This window comes from Periophthalmus magnuspinnatus, chromosome 11 (assembly GCF_009829125.3).
Source record: "Periophthalmus magnuspinnatus isolate fPerMag1 chromosome 11, fPerMag1.2.pri, whole genome shotgun sequence".
Lineage (NCBI taxonomy): Eukaryota > Metazoa > Chordata > Actinopteri > Gobiiformes > Gobiidae > Periophthalmus > Periophthalmus magnuspinnatus.
This window is the reverse complement of record NC_047136.2, coordinates 11,409,773-11,421,868: the sequence shown is the minus strand read 5'-3', so window position 1 is coordinate 11,421,868 and position 12,096 is coordinate 11,409,773.

The window sequence follows — 12,096 nt, the reverse complement described above, 5'->3', positions numbered from 1 at the left end:
AGTTGTTTTTATTGCTAGAAAAACATTAAAAAGCATGCACTGTTCATGTTCTGGTGATGCTTGCTTGTTTCCATATAGACAACTTTAATGCCATACTGCGGGACATTCTAGGCAAAACAAAACAATAACATGGAAAGAAACAGGTGACGACTCCTCCATATTGCACCGTTAAGTCATTATTTCACAGATGAACATTATGTCACACAGTTTAAGTCCAAGTATGTTTTCCCCTTAGACACTCACATACCTCCAGTCTTACATAATTAAATCACTGCATTCTTGCGTTGAGGAGCGTGTGCAATAATAAAGCTCGTTATGACCAATTCACACATACGGCTGTAAAATAATGTTCCCATAGCGACACATGTCTGGATATTACATCTCTTTCCAAACTGTTCCTTAGCCTCAGAATAAAACGGTTCACAGGTTTGATCCTATAAAACGCTCAATTTCGTTTTGAGTGTGTAAAACTGATCGGACCACAATGCACTGCTTTCAGGTGTGACTACTTTAAACAGTCTGGCATAGCTTAAGACGCAAGTACATTCCTTTACTGTAACTTAACAACAGAAATATTATCGTTTCCATAAAAGCGAGGTGTGGGAATTTCAATTTTGGGGCAAGTAGAAGAGAAAATTCTTGAAAATAAATGGGGTGCGCAGCTGTGAGGCCGCTGCACGTGGGGAACAAGCCACAAATTTGGATAAAGTTTTAAGACTTGACACTTGGAGGGAGAGGGACTGGACGCAGGGTTGTTTTAAGTTGGCTCGGCTCCGGTCAGAACATGCTGAGTCGGACGCTCGCGCCACCAGGGTAGTTAAAATACTTGGCCTATACGAAAAAGTGAAAGGCAAGTCAAACCCGAATGTCAACAGGGATCAGCAGAGCGCACGTTTCCTGGACCGAGGTGTCTGGACCAGCTGTGCACACATCAAACTGTAGACAGGAGGGAGGGATGGATAAAGAGAGAGAGGAAGGAGGAGGAGAGAGGGAGGAACAAAGGGAGAAAGGTAGGTAGGGTGGGAGGAAGAGAGAGAAAGAGGGAAAGCGGACAGAAAGATGAATAAAGACAGAGAGGAGAGGGGGAGAGAGGGAGGGAGGGACAGAGGGAGAAAGGGAGGGAGAGAAGTAGGGAGGGAGGGAGAGAGAGAAAAGGGGAGAGTGGGACAGAAAGATGAATAAAGATAGAGAGGAAGGAGGGGTAAAGGGGGGGCTGATAGAAGAGAGGGGGGAAAGGGGGAGGGAGAAAGAGAAGAAGGGAGAAAGAGAAGAAGGGAGGGAGAGAAGGATGGCGGGAGAGAAGGATGGAGAGAAGAGGGGGGAGAAGGAGGGAGAAATGTAGGGAGGGAAAGAGAAGGAGAGGGGAAGGAGAGAGAGATGAATAAAGAGAGAGAGGAAGGAGGGGAGAGAAGAGGGTGGGGAGAGAGGGAGGAACAGAGGAAAGGATTGAGAGACAGAAGGAGAGAGGAGAGGGGGGAGAGAAGGGAAGGACAAATGGAGGAAGGGAAATATGGAGAGAAGTAGGGATGGAGAGAGAGAAGGAGGGAGAGCGGGACAGAAAGATGAATAAAGAGAGAGAGGAAGGAGGGGCAGAGAGGGGGAGCGAAGGAGGGACAGAGAGGAGGGAGAGAAGGAGAGAGAGAGAGAAGGAGCTTGATAGAGGAGAGGGGAGAGGGAGGGAGGGAAGGAAGGAGAGAGGAGGAGAAGTAGGGAGGGAGAGAGAGAGAAGAAGGAAGAGAGAGAAGGAGGGAAGGAGGGAGAGAAGGAGAGAGGGAGAGAAGGACTACGGGAGGGAGTGAAAGAAAGAGAAAGTTACATAAACTAAATAACTACATGTCTGTCTTTGTTGATGGAATTGACATGACAGAATCTGAAATGGAGAAAATGTGTAAGGAAGGGCATCTGATATAAAACCAATTCCAAATCTGTAGAGCATGCCTATCACGGTAGATACTGCTAAACTTGTAAAATAGTACCACCTTGGAGAAAAAATTATAGAGGTTGCAGTACGATAATAAAAATGATGATGTAGTTTCAAAAAAGTAGTTTGCAGGAGGAGCCATTTAGCACTGATCCATTTCTTTTTTACTAATAATATTGTCAAGTGGTTCAACTTTTGTTCTCATAGTAAAACATGTTGCGTTTTGAAAGACCATTCATTTGAAAGAAAGGTTCTTGTCAAATCTACAATAATTCAAAATTGCCAATCAGCGTGTAAACGTATTGTGAGCCGTGACATCAGGCTCTTTGAAGAATGAAGTGCACAAAGTAGGAACATGGGATCTGATACGGGTCAAAGGGAGAGTCGCTGTGAAGCCGGACCACTCCTGTTACCACATCAAACCTGTAGAGGCCACAGATGCTCCGGCGGGACAGGGCAGGGGTCGGCAGGTGCCGGGGGGTCAGGAGCAGGGTCCTGTTTCAGAGAGGTCAAGTCATGTCTGAAGTTTGAGAGGCAGAAGGGGGAGAGGTGGGGGCCGTGCAGTATAGCCTGTGTAAGAAAAATATAAAAATTTGGCAGGTATGAAAAAGGTTGCCATTATAAATAATAAGTAATAAATCATTTGTAAGCATAAGGGGGTGTTCATTTATCCTTGTTTGTCCTGTTTTGAACCTAGTGTAGTCCAAATGATGACTTTAGTTCTATTTTCAAAGGTTGCGTGGATATTTAGCATATTGCCAGAACTCAAATCTGCATACTTAATTCATTAGGACCCGTCTCTCTTATAGGCATGCTTTAAAGGTACGTTACAAGTTAAAATATGTTAAGGTTAGAGTTTAGATTAGACAAATGATCAGTCTACTGGAAATGAATGAAGTCAATAAGTGTTTTTTACATGCGTATGAGTATCCCGGTTATGATCGGCTTTTTGAGTATCCTGGTTTTGTGTGTGTCCATGTATAAGCCAGTTATGGGAAACCAGGATATTCTCACTGGGATATTCTGATAGTATTCAGGATACTGTGGTATGTACTGGTATCCTGATTTCTCACACTGGTGCGAACTGAAGTAAAAGTGAACGAAAACAACTCAAACCTTTACCAGAACTGTTAAAAATAATATTATTTTACACGTATAAACAAAATAAAAGCAATCTATTTCAATACAACCACCTTTATTTTAAAGTAGAGGCTTAAAAGTTACCGGTAAGACAACAAGGTTACTGAAATCTTTAGCTCCTTGCCATACTTGTGCCATAGTTGATGTAGCGATCCCACTAAATAGCCAGGACAGATGTAAAAGCATGTACACGTCATATCCAGAATACTATCATAACTTGGATTAGACTGATACCCAGGATATTTGTGCGAAGAAATGCACTCAATGTAATGTCCCCAAAAAGCATGGGAACCTGACATGTGTGCGTGAACAAGTGTGAATGCCGTATTGACAACACCCCCATTTAATTCACACAGACAGTATTTATTTTATATCCCCTATCCCATTTTTCTCAAGTCTTTCTCAAAATGTATAGGTGACAAGAAGAAAGAAAAATTGCCATCAGGTGTTTTAGCACACAGAAAATTTACCTACACGATGGTGAATGTACTTAGGAATGCAGCTGGGGAGGAGGGTGATTTATAGTCAGACAGACAGGAGAGGGCCGACCTAATCAACTACATTTATGTGCAATGACCAATGGCCGCGTCTCGCAATCAGCTTTCAGAGCATTACGGCGTCTCCTCCACAAATCCATAATCCGGGAATCCTTGACCTTTTGCATTTTCAGCACAAAGTCAACGGCAGCCACACTGGGGCTGCTATGAACTTTCTATAGAGTGCGTGGATGCAACTTTATATGGACAATGCATCTCTTTATCGCTTTAGTGTGGTCGTAGTCATTCAAAAAATACAAAAACAGCACCAGAATCAGGCAAAATGAAGAGGCTACAGTAAAAGCAAGATTAGTTGTCAATTGAAATCTTATACTTGCAATATACAAATGGGAAACAAATCATTATTTATGTAATAATGACGTCTACAACTAAACGTTCTTGTCATATGGTCTTATTATGTATAAAACCTTCCATATGCACGTAGCTAACCTGCTAGCCGCCGTGTTCCTGCTGTCAGGCTTGTCATTTTCCTCTTAAAATGTTCATATTAATCTGCGCTACATGATCCTAGGGGGTTTAGTTCGCTATTTTGTCCATAAATCAAGATATGAATATTAATAACAGATGGATCAAGTACCTTCTTTCCCGAGGTTGCACCTGCTAGCGTTGGCAACAGGTTTGATTGATAGTGTTGCTAAGTGCCTGCCCCCTGGTAAAACAGCTTTGCAGGTGGGAAGGGGAGTTGCCTTCAACAGTCTTGCTCCAGATTGGCTCTTTGGTTGCTATGATACTCACGGTTGGAATTCCAAATATAGAACTCCGCTCCAAATTCGTCCCGATAACTGCCTCGATGAGCTTCATTTGATTGGAGGCGAACGCTATGGGAGATGTCACAATATTTTAGTTCACTTCTTTATACAGTCTATGCTTTGAACCCAGTTGTTTGGACCTCTTCAAACATGTTGTGAAATGCAAGACATTCTTGTATTTATCAGTTCAGAGTTCAGTCTTTTCTAAAATGTTGATGCACTGTGACAGATTTGAAATGCCTACAGTAAACTATGTGGAATACTCACTTTAAAATATAAATTACAATTGAAATGTAATCTCAATACAGAAAAGTCATATTTTTCCTAAACTGGTAATGCCTAGCAACAAGGAAAACAGTGAAATCAGCAGAAGTAAAACAAATGTTCATTCTATACCTGCTGTAAACACCTTCTTCAAAATGAAATGTGGTCATGTTGCTTTTGCCTGTGACAGATATCGACTTTTTGAGTAATTAAACTGTGGCACGTTTACACACAAACTGAGCTGTAATTAGTTTACAAAAATCAATGGACATCAGTAGAACCGAGCGTTACGTGATCGAAGCACAGCACTACTGCAGCTAATCTAGTAGAACAGAGGAGAGCGTCCCGGGCATAATGAGGGTCCGAAGGGGGCATCCTGGACAGCCAGTGAAGCGCACACGCATGGAGCAGATTTAATGAGTTTAGAATGTAACAATGTAGTTTGTCTGTCTAAAGCATGTTTACTCAAGGGGCTCATTTGAAGTACAACAGTGCGGCCATGTTTGTATTGAATATATATCCATCATCATCATAACTCTATATGCTAAAGGGTCCATATTACACCGTTTTCTGATCTGTGTTATGAAGTTGTTTCCTCATCAAAAAAATACCTAGAGCGTTTCATTCACATGTTTAACACACAAATCCTGCATATTTAGGCTGAGTTCTTCTCTCAAACAGAAAACACTCAGTTCCACCTTGTGATGTCATGTGGTAATACAGGAAGTGCTCACTGTGTTTTAAAACTCCATACACCTTCACTAGAATCATTTGGATAATCTCAGCCCTGGAAATGCCTCAAGTGAACTAAAGGTAAAAGATGAATGTTAACTAAAACTACTACTTCATGACCTCACAAGGTAGAACAAAGCAGTTTGAGCTTTAGAGATGTAAACAATAAAGTAACAATAAAGAGTTACTTAAACATGTGTGGATGAAACAAAACACAGGTCTGTTTTTTTTTACGAAGTAACAGGATTATAACATGGCTAAAAGTCAATTTTGAGTAATATAGGATATTTAATGGTGCACTATGTAACTTTTCTAATGGCGGGTTTGCTATCTGCTAGACTACATTGAAATGCTCCAATGTTCCAGAGAATGACATTAAACAACCTATTTATATCCATGGAGACAATCAGGTGACGCTACCAGGACTAGTTACATGTCAGATCACAACAGTGGAGCGGCAAACACACACACACAGGCAGGCATGCATGCACGCGCGCGCACACACACACCCACACACCTACACACCCCCCCACACACACACACACACACAAACAAGAATGTATGTTTTTGAGAAAAAAAAACAAAAAACTGAATAAATGCAAGATACATAAGGTTAATGTCATATTGTGGAACATTCCAGACACAGCAATAACATCTAGAGACAAGCAGGTGCCAGACCCTCAACCAGAAAAGTTACATAGTGTACCTTTAACACCTGTACATTTATATAATAATAAGTAGTAGTTGCATTATAGCAGCAGTAATAGTAATTAGCATCTCACTATAGAATAGGTTGGTTTGGTTTGCAGTGGTGTAGTTGTGAGCTTGTAACAATGTAATGTAGTTTGTAGTGCTAATACTTTCTGTATCAGTAAGTACTGAGGTAAGTAAAATGGCAGGAGTCACTGAGTAGTAATAATACCTTTATGAACCATAGTTAAGGTAGTAGAAGTGACAATTGTAGTAGTTAACACGTTTCTAGTAGTAGCAGTCCTTTTTAGCTGGAGGAAAGTACTCAAGATGAAGTAAACAATATAGTTTGCATTATCCCATAACTTACCTCTATCATAATAAGTCACCATTATTGAAACACAAAATGCAGCCATATAATCTATTGCAGTCTAGACATGTAGCGATTTACCTTCAAGCCTTGCTACATGACCTACATTAACACATACATAATCAATACAGCTCCTCTAGTTTGAGCACTATATCAGATGTTGAAGGAAATTGCGGGGCCCAATTTAAAAGAGCCCAAGGGGAATCTCTCATAACCAATGTGTGGCAATTAGTTCCACTGTCAATAATGTTAACGACAGAGGACAGTGCGTTCTGGCCCAGTGGGTTCGAATGGACGGAGAGTCTGGCCGTTGCTCATTGTATATGGCTGACACAATGCATTGGATCACACACTGAGGCGACATTGGGTACGGAGGGGGAAGAAGAGGGAGGTGTTATGGAGGGGCAAAACATCCGAAGCGTGAATATAATAAGTAATGACGTCTTCAAAAGGTCACCAAACAATGCCGAACTCGGGCCTTGTGACAAGATGCATTGGGACAGCAGTGAGGGCATAGAGATGGAGATTTTGAAAAAAAAAAGGGGTATGGGAGAGGGTGGAGGGGGTGTATGTGGGGTTGGGGGATGGATTCCTAAACTGTTACCCAAAGAAGCTTGAACAGGTGTAGTCTTTTATATGGGGCAGAAGGGCAAAACAAGTGCTCTTTTCTCATGTGGTTTATACTGGTCACACACTCACTGCATAGTGACCTTACACCTACTTCAAGAGCTAAAGGATGTCATTAAAGTTGAACTATTACTACTACTTGTACTGCTACTACTACAAAAACTGCCACTGCTACTACTATTTCCACTACTGTTAATACTACTAATACTGGTAATACTAATAGCTACTACTAATAGCTACTACTAATAGCTACTACTACTACTACTACTAGTAATACTCCTGCTGCTCCTACTGCTGCTCCTACTGCTGCTGCTGCAGCAGCAGCAGCAGCAGCAGCAGCAGCAGCAGCAGCAGCAGCAGCAGCAGCAGCAGCAGCAGCAACAACAACAACAACAACAACAACAACAACAACAACAGCAACTACTACTACTACTACTACTACTACTGCTGCTACTGCTACTGCTGCTGCTACTGTTGCTGCTACTGTTGCTGTTACTACTGCTACAAGCAACTACCACTATTACTGCTACTACTATATTAACAAATATTTTCTCTGTTTTGCTATTTTGTGCTTAAATTTTGTGTTTAAATTGGATCACACATTTCCCATCAGTATCTGGGATCAGAGGGGCTAAATATTGATTATAAATGTGTTAATGTAAGTAATGGTGCTTGAAGGTAAAACATGTCTAGCCTGCAAAGAACTGATTGAAGTTTATGCTTGAAAAATAATTACGATGAAGGTTAAGTGGAAATGTGGGATGAATTTTACTTAAATCTATAGGCTAAGTTATGGATGAATATGGATTTTTTATTTGCTTGTTTTACTACATTTATTACATTTTCTAACATAATATACCTTTCTTTTAGTATCATTTTTGTATCATTTCTACTTTACAGCTATCTCAAAGGAATAAACCAGTCCAGGGCTAAGCCTTTGACTAAATGAAAATACAACTGGCTCTGTGCACAGTAGCATGCTAGCTAGCTCATTGTTTCTCAAAGCTTGTGCTAACCTTTATTAAACACATGAAGTATATATTAAAAAAAAAAAAAAAAAATCTAATTAACTAAAAGAAAGGCCACCTGATTGTTTTTTAAATATAGAATACTTCAGTTTACGTTCATGCCTCAAAATTAGCATTAGCGTTAGCATTGAGACACATACATCTCTCTTTCTGAAGTGTCCTCTGGTGAAGTGGTCATTTTATTTGTGTAGTTTTTAACATGTTGTCAGTGACATCCACCCACAGTGCTCTGTCCACTGCTTTATCTTAATTTATTCAGTTTAGGATGACTCAGCAAAAAGCCCATAAAGATACAATTGGACAGGAAGTAGTGATGCTAACAATGAGGTTCCTGGGTTCTACTGTGCACAGAGCCAGTTGAATATAGCCTACTAATATTAAAACACAACTTATAGCTAAACTAACTTCTAAACCAAGACTAGACTAGACAATATAAGATGTAAAGACTTTAATACCCCAAAAGGAACTCCACGTACCATTACTAGACCCTGTCCCACACTAATACTGTTTCACACACTTGGTTTCCCTGTATGATCTTGACCTGAGTATATTTACGAGCACGTCTGCTTGTCAGAACCCCCAAAGGCCCGTGCTGGGACCCCTAACGTGCCGTTCCGCGCCCACCGTGTCCTGACTGCGATAGGGTCACCTCAGCTGTCTCCCAAAGGCTCACTTTCAAAGTTAACACGCATTCCTGGCCTGTTTAGTGTGGAAGATCATTCATGTCAACAAGACAAGCGCCCACCACTCCACCGGGACATCCATCCACATAAGAGGACAAAATGGAGACTGATGGGCTGTAGTCTTGTGCATGAGCACTAACTATACAACCCAATTCCAGATTCAAATTATGTAAAATATTTTGACTGTTTTTTGATAAAATATTTTGTAAAAGTGCAAAATTGTAATTGATTACAATTGACAAAATGATATAATGATAATAATAGTACAATTTTGTATGAGGTATTTGGGCCTATGCTAAAGTGGATGTAGTAGCTGGTAGTAGTAATAGTATCTATTTAAAAATGCTATTGTAAATTGTAAGTAGTAGTGAGTAGTAGTACAGATTTAAATAAAAATGTGAATGAGTCTTTAGAAGTAGCCTAGGGGTATTTATTTGTGGTAAATGTATTGGTAAGACTATATTAGTAGTCATAATGGTTGGGACTAATGTAAACCTGAAAATACTGAAAGTACTGTATGATGTAACATGCTTTATTGTTAAAAAAAACAAAAAAACAAAAAAAACACATCATGGCCTTACATATATACAGTAATTGCATTTACAGTGAATTAACAGGGGTCTTGAAGTACACAGTATGTCCTTACAGATGATCTTATTTGATATTTCATAAATGAAATGAGAAAATGTCAGACTAATATCTAACCCACATGAGATAAACGACCCAATTACATCTCTGAGCAATAATAAGTCTTGACGTGCCTCTGGGCTACGTCTGATCCGGTATCTTTAGAGAAGCAGACTTCACCTGTCACCTGGCCAGACACTCTCAATTCATTTTTCCGAGATCAAGATCTATTCCCAACACTAATGTATGAAGTATGTTGGCTGTCTCTCTCCTCTAAAATGTTCCTGGAAACGCACTGACGAATTTTTACTCACTCCTTCCCTTTCCCAGTCTGGACTCCAGGAAGCAGAGGGTTCCTGTTGTTCAGCCTCACAGCTTATTGTTTTCTCAAACAACACTACCACTGAAGGACCTCTCTCCTCTGCTTATGCGGGCTTTAAGTATTTATTATGCAATACCAGGTCTAAACAAAGAATAAACTGAGACTAATTCAAAATGAAACTGGGGCAAAACCTGAACTACTCAAGCCATATCTGGACTAAACTGGGACTAAACAAAGGATAAAATATCGCTAAAAAAGGACTTCATCAGAAGAACTAAACTAGGTACAATGTCTAAACCAAGGTTAAACTAGAACTAACCCAGAACTAAACAGATGGAAATGGGATGAAATTGGGAAGAAACAAGGGCTAAACTTCAAGCATGTACTAAACCAAGACTGATCTAGGCCTTGACTATAGGGCATCAACCTCACCAATGTGTGGAGTGAATAAATACTGTACTGCAATGTAAAGCATGCAAAACTAAGGACACTATAGTAATTAATGGTCAATGGTCCCATTTTTATGTAGCATTTTTCCACCTTGAAGGCACTCAAAGCGCTTTACATCAAGGAACCACTCACCCATTCATACACCTGTGTGCATGCAGACACTAGGGGTGAGGTTGGTTAAGTATCTTGCCCAAGAACACAAAGACAGGATTCATTTGTGGAGCTGGAATCGCACCTCCAACCTGTGGGTCAGTGGATCAGACCACTCTCCCAACTGAGCTACTGTCGCCCGTAAATCAAGAACATTATTATTATTATTCAATACAGTGGATGGGTGTCTATAGCACCCTCATCTAACAGAAAGAGGGTTCCAGGTTTGACTCCCAGGTCACCTAGGACTTTCCTGTGGGCACACCAGTTTCCTCCATCTGCCCCAAAACATGCACAATAGGCAAAATCCTCAGCCTAGCTCCAGTTCTGACCAAGCCTATGTCCAGATCTGGGGATGGGTCCCCAGGCACTGCACCATGGTGTTCACTGCTCCTGACATGTCGCCCCAGCGGCATTAAAAGATGTGTCAAATACAGAGGAGAAATTCCCCTACTGGAACAATACACTGTACTTAACTTTATTCACTATACCAAGATTGTAACATAGTATGTCTCTTTTTGTCTCTGGTTTCCTTTAAACCTTTACTGTATTAGCTTTAAACCAGGATTTAGCTACAGCTACAACAAATACTAACATAACTGTTCCCTCTCTCCCTCTTTATTTCTCAAGTAGCCCTTACTCCACCATTATCTTGATCCCCTCTTGCTCACAGCTCTGCTCCACACATTCTTATCTGGACCTTTCACTTGACTAATATTGACAAAACCAACAAGATAGCGTCAACACAAATCTCCATTACCACTTTTCCTGTTTTATCTGCAGCTGTTATCTCCTGCTCTTTGGGCGGAATCACACAAAGTCTGTGTATTTTCCTGAACTGGAGGATCAAGTATCTGGCATTTCCATCTATCTTCACTGTCTTTTGCACTTTACCCTGAATGAGAGCTCTGTGTGGTGGGAACAGAGGTGCAAAGCGTGGCCTCTTGCACGGTCCGAGGTGTTGGGGGGATTGGAGAGAAGTATTAGAGAAAAAACAGCTGGATTTAATGCAGCGTTAAGGTCAATGGTTGTTCAAACTGCACCTGTGAACCAGCCAAACCCAGCCCCCTCCTCTGCTCAACCTTTGGCTCCTGTCTGCACCTCCACTGTGGGCTGAGGCCACCACCACCAGCTCCAGCGATTCCCAGGGCTGTAACAGGCGCCAGTGAAATGTCATTCAGAAAACAATGGTTATTACTCTTCATATATGGTCAGCACTTGTCATTACAATATATATTATTTGTTGTTGACCTGAGTAAGGAATTATGTAAGATGTATGTATATGTATGTATGTCTATCTCAATGGAGGTAACGGCACCAGGGCAAGTTACAGGTCATATTTATGGAGAGGCAACACTCACTATAAGAATGCACGCTTTGGCATTTTTGCAATAAATAATGAATGCAAAGAGACACATTCAATGTATTACTGTGGAAAATTTCAGGGAATGCAATAGCATCTCAACTGAGACAAACAGGTGGTGGACACTTCACCAGAGAAGTTACAAAGTGTGCCCTCAAGTTAATTTAAATTATGGCTGATTCAGTCAGAAAGTTTTTCAGGGTGCAGACAGCTGAGTTAGGGGACTCAGTCTCCTCTGTTTGTTGTGAGACTACCCATCAGACAGGTGCAATAAACAGGTGGTCATGTTTTTGCCTAATTATTGTGCGAGTCTTGCAGGCAGCATTTCATTCTCTTTAAATGAGAATCAAAAGGGTTATCCAGATATCTTTTTGCAATGTTATGCCTTAACTAGTCCACTTCACTGGACTGCAGCAAGGAGAC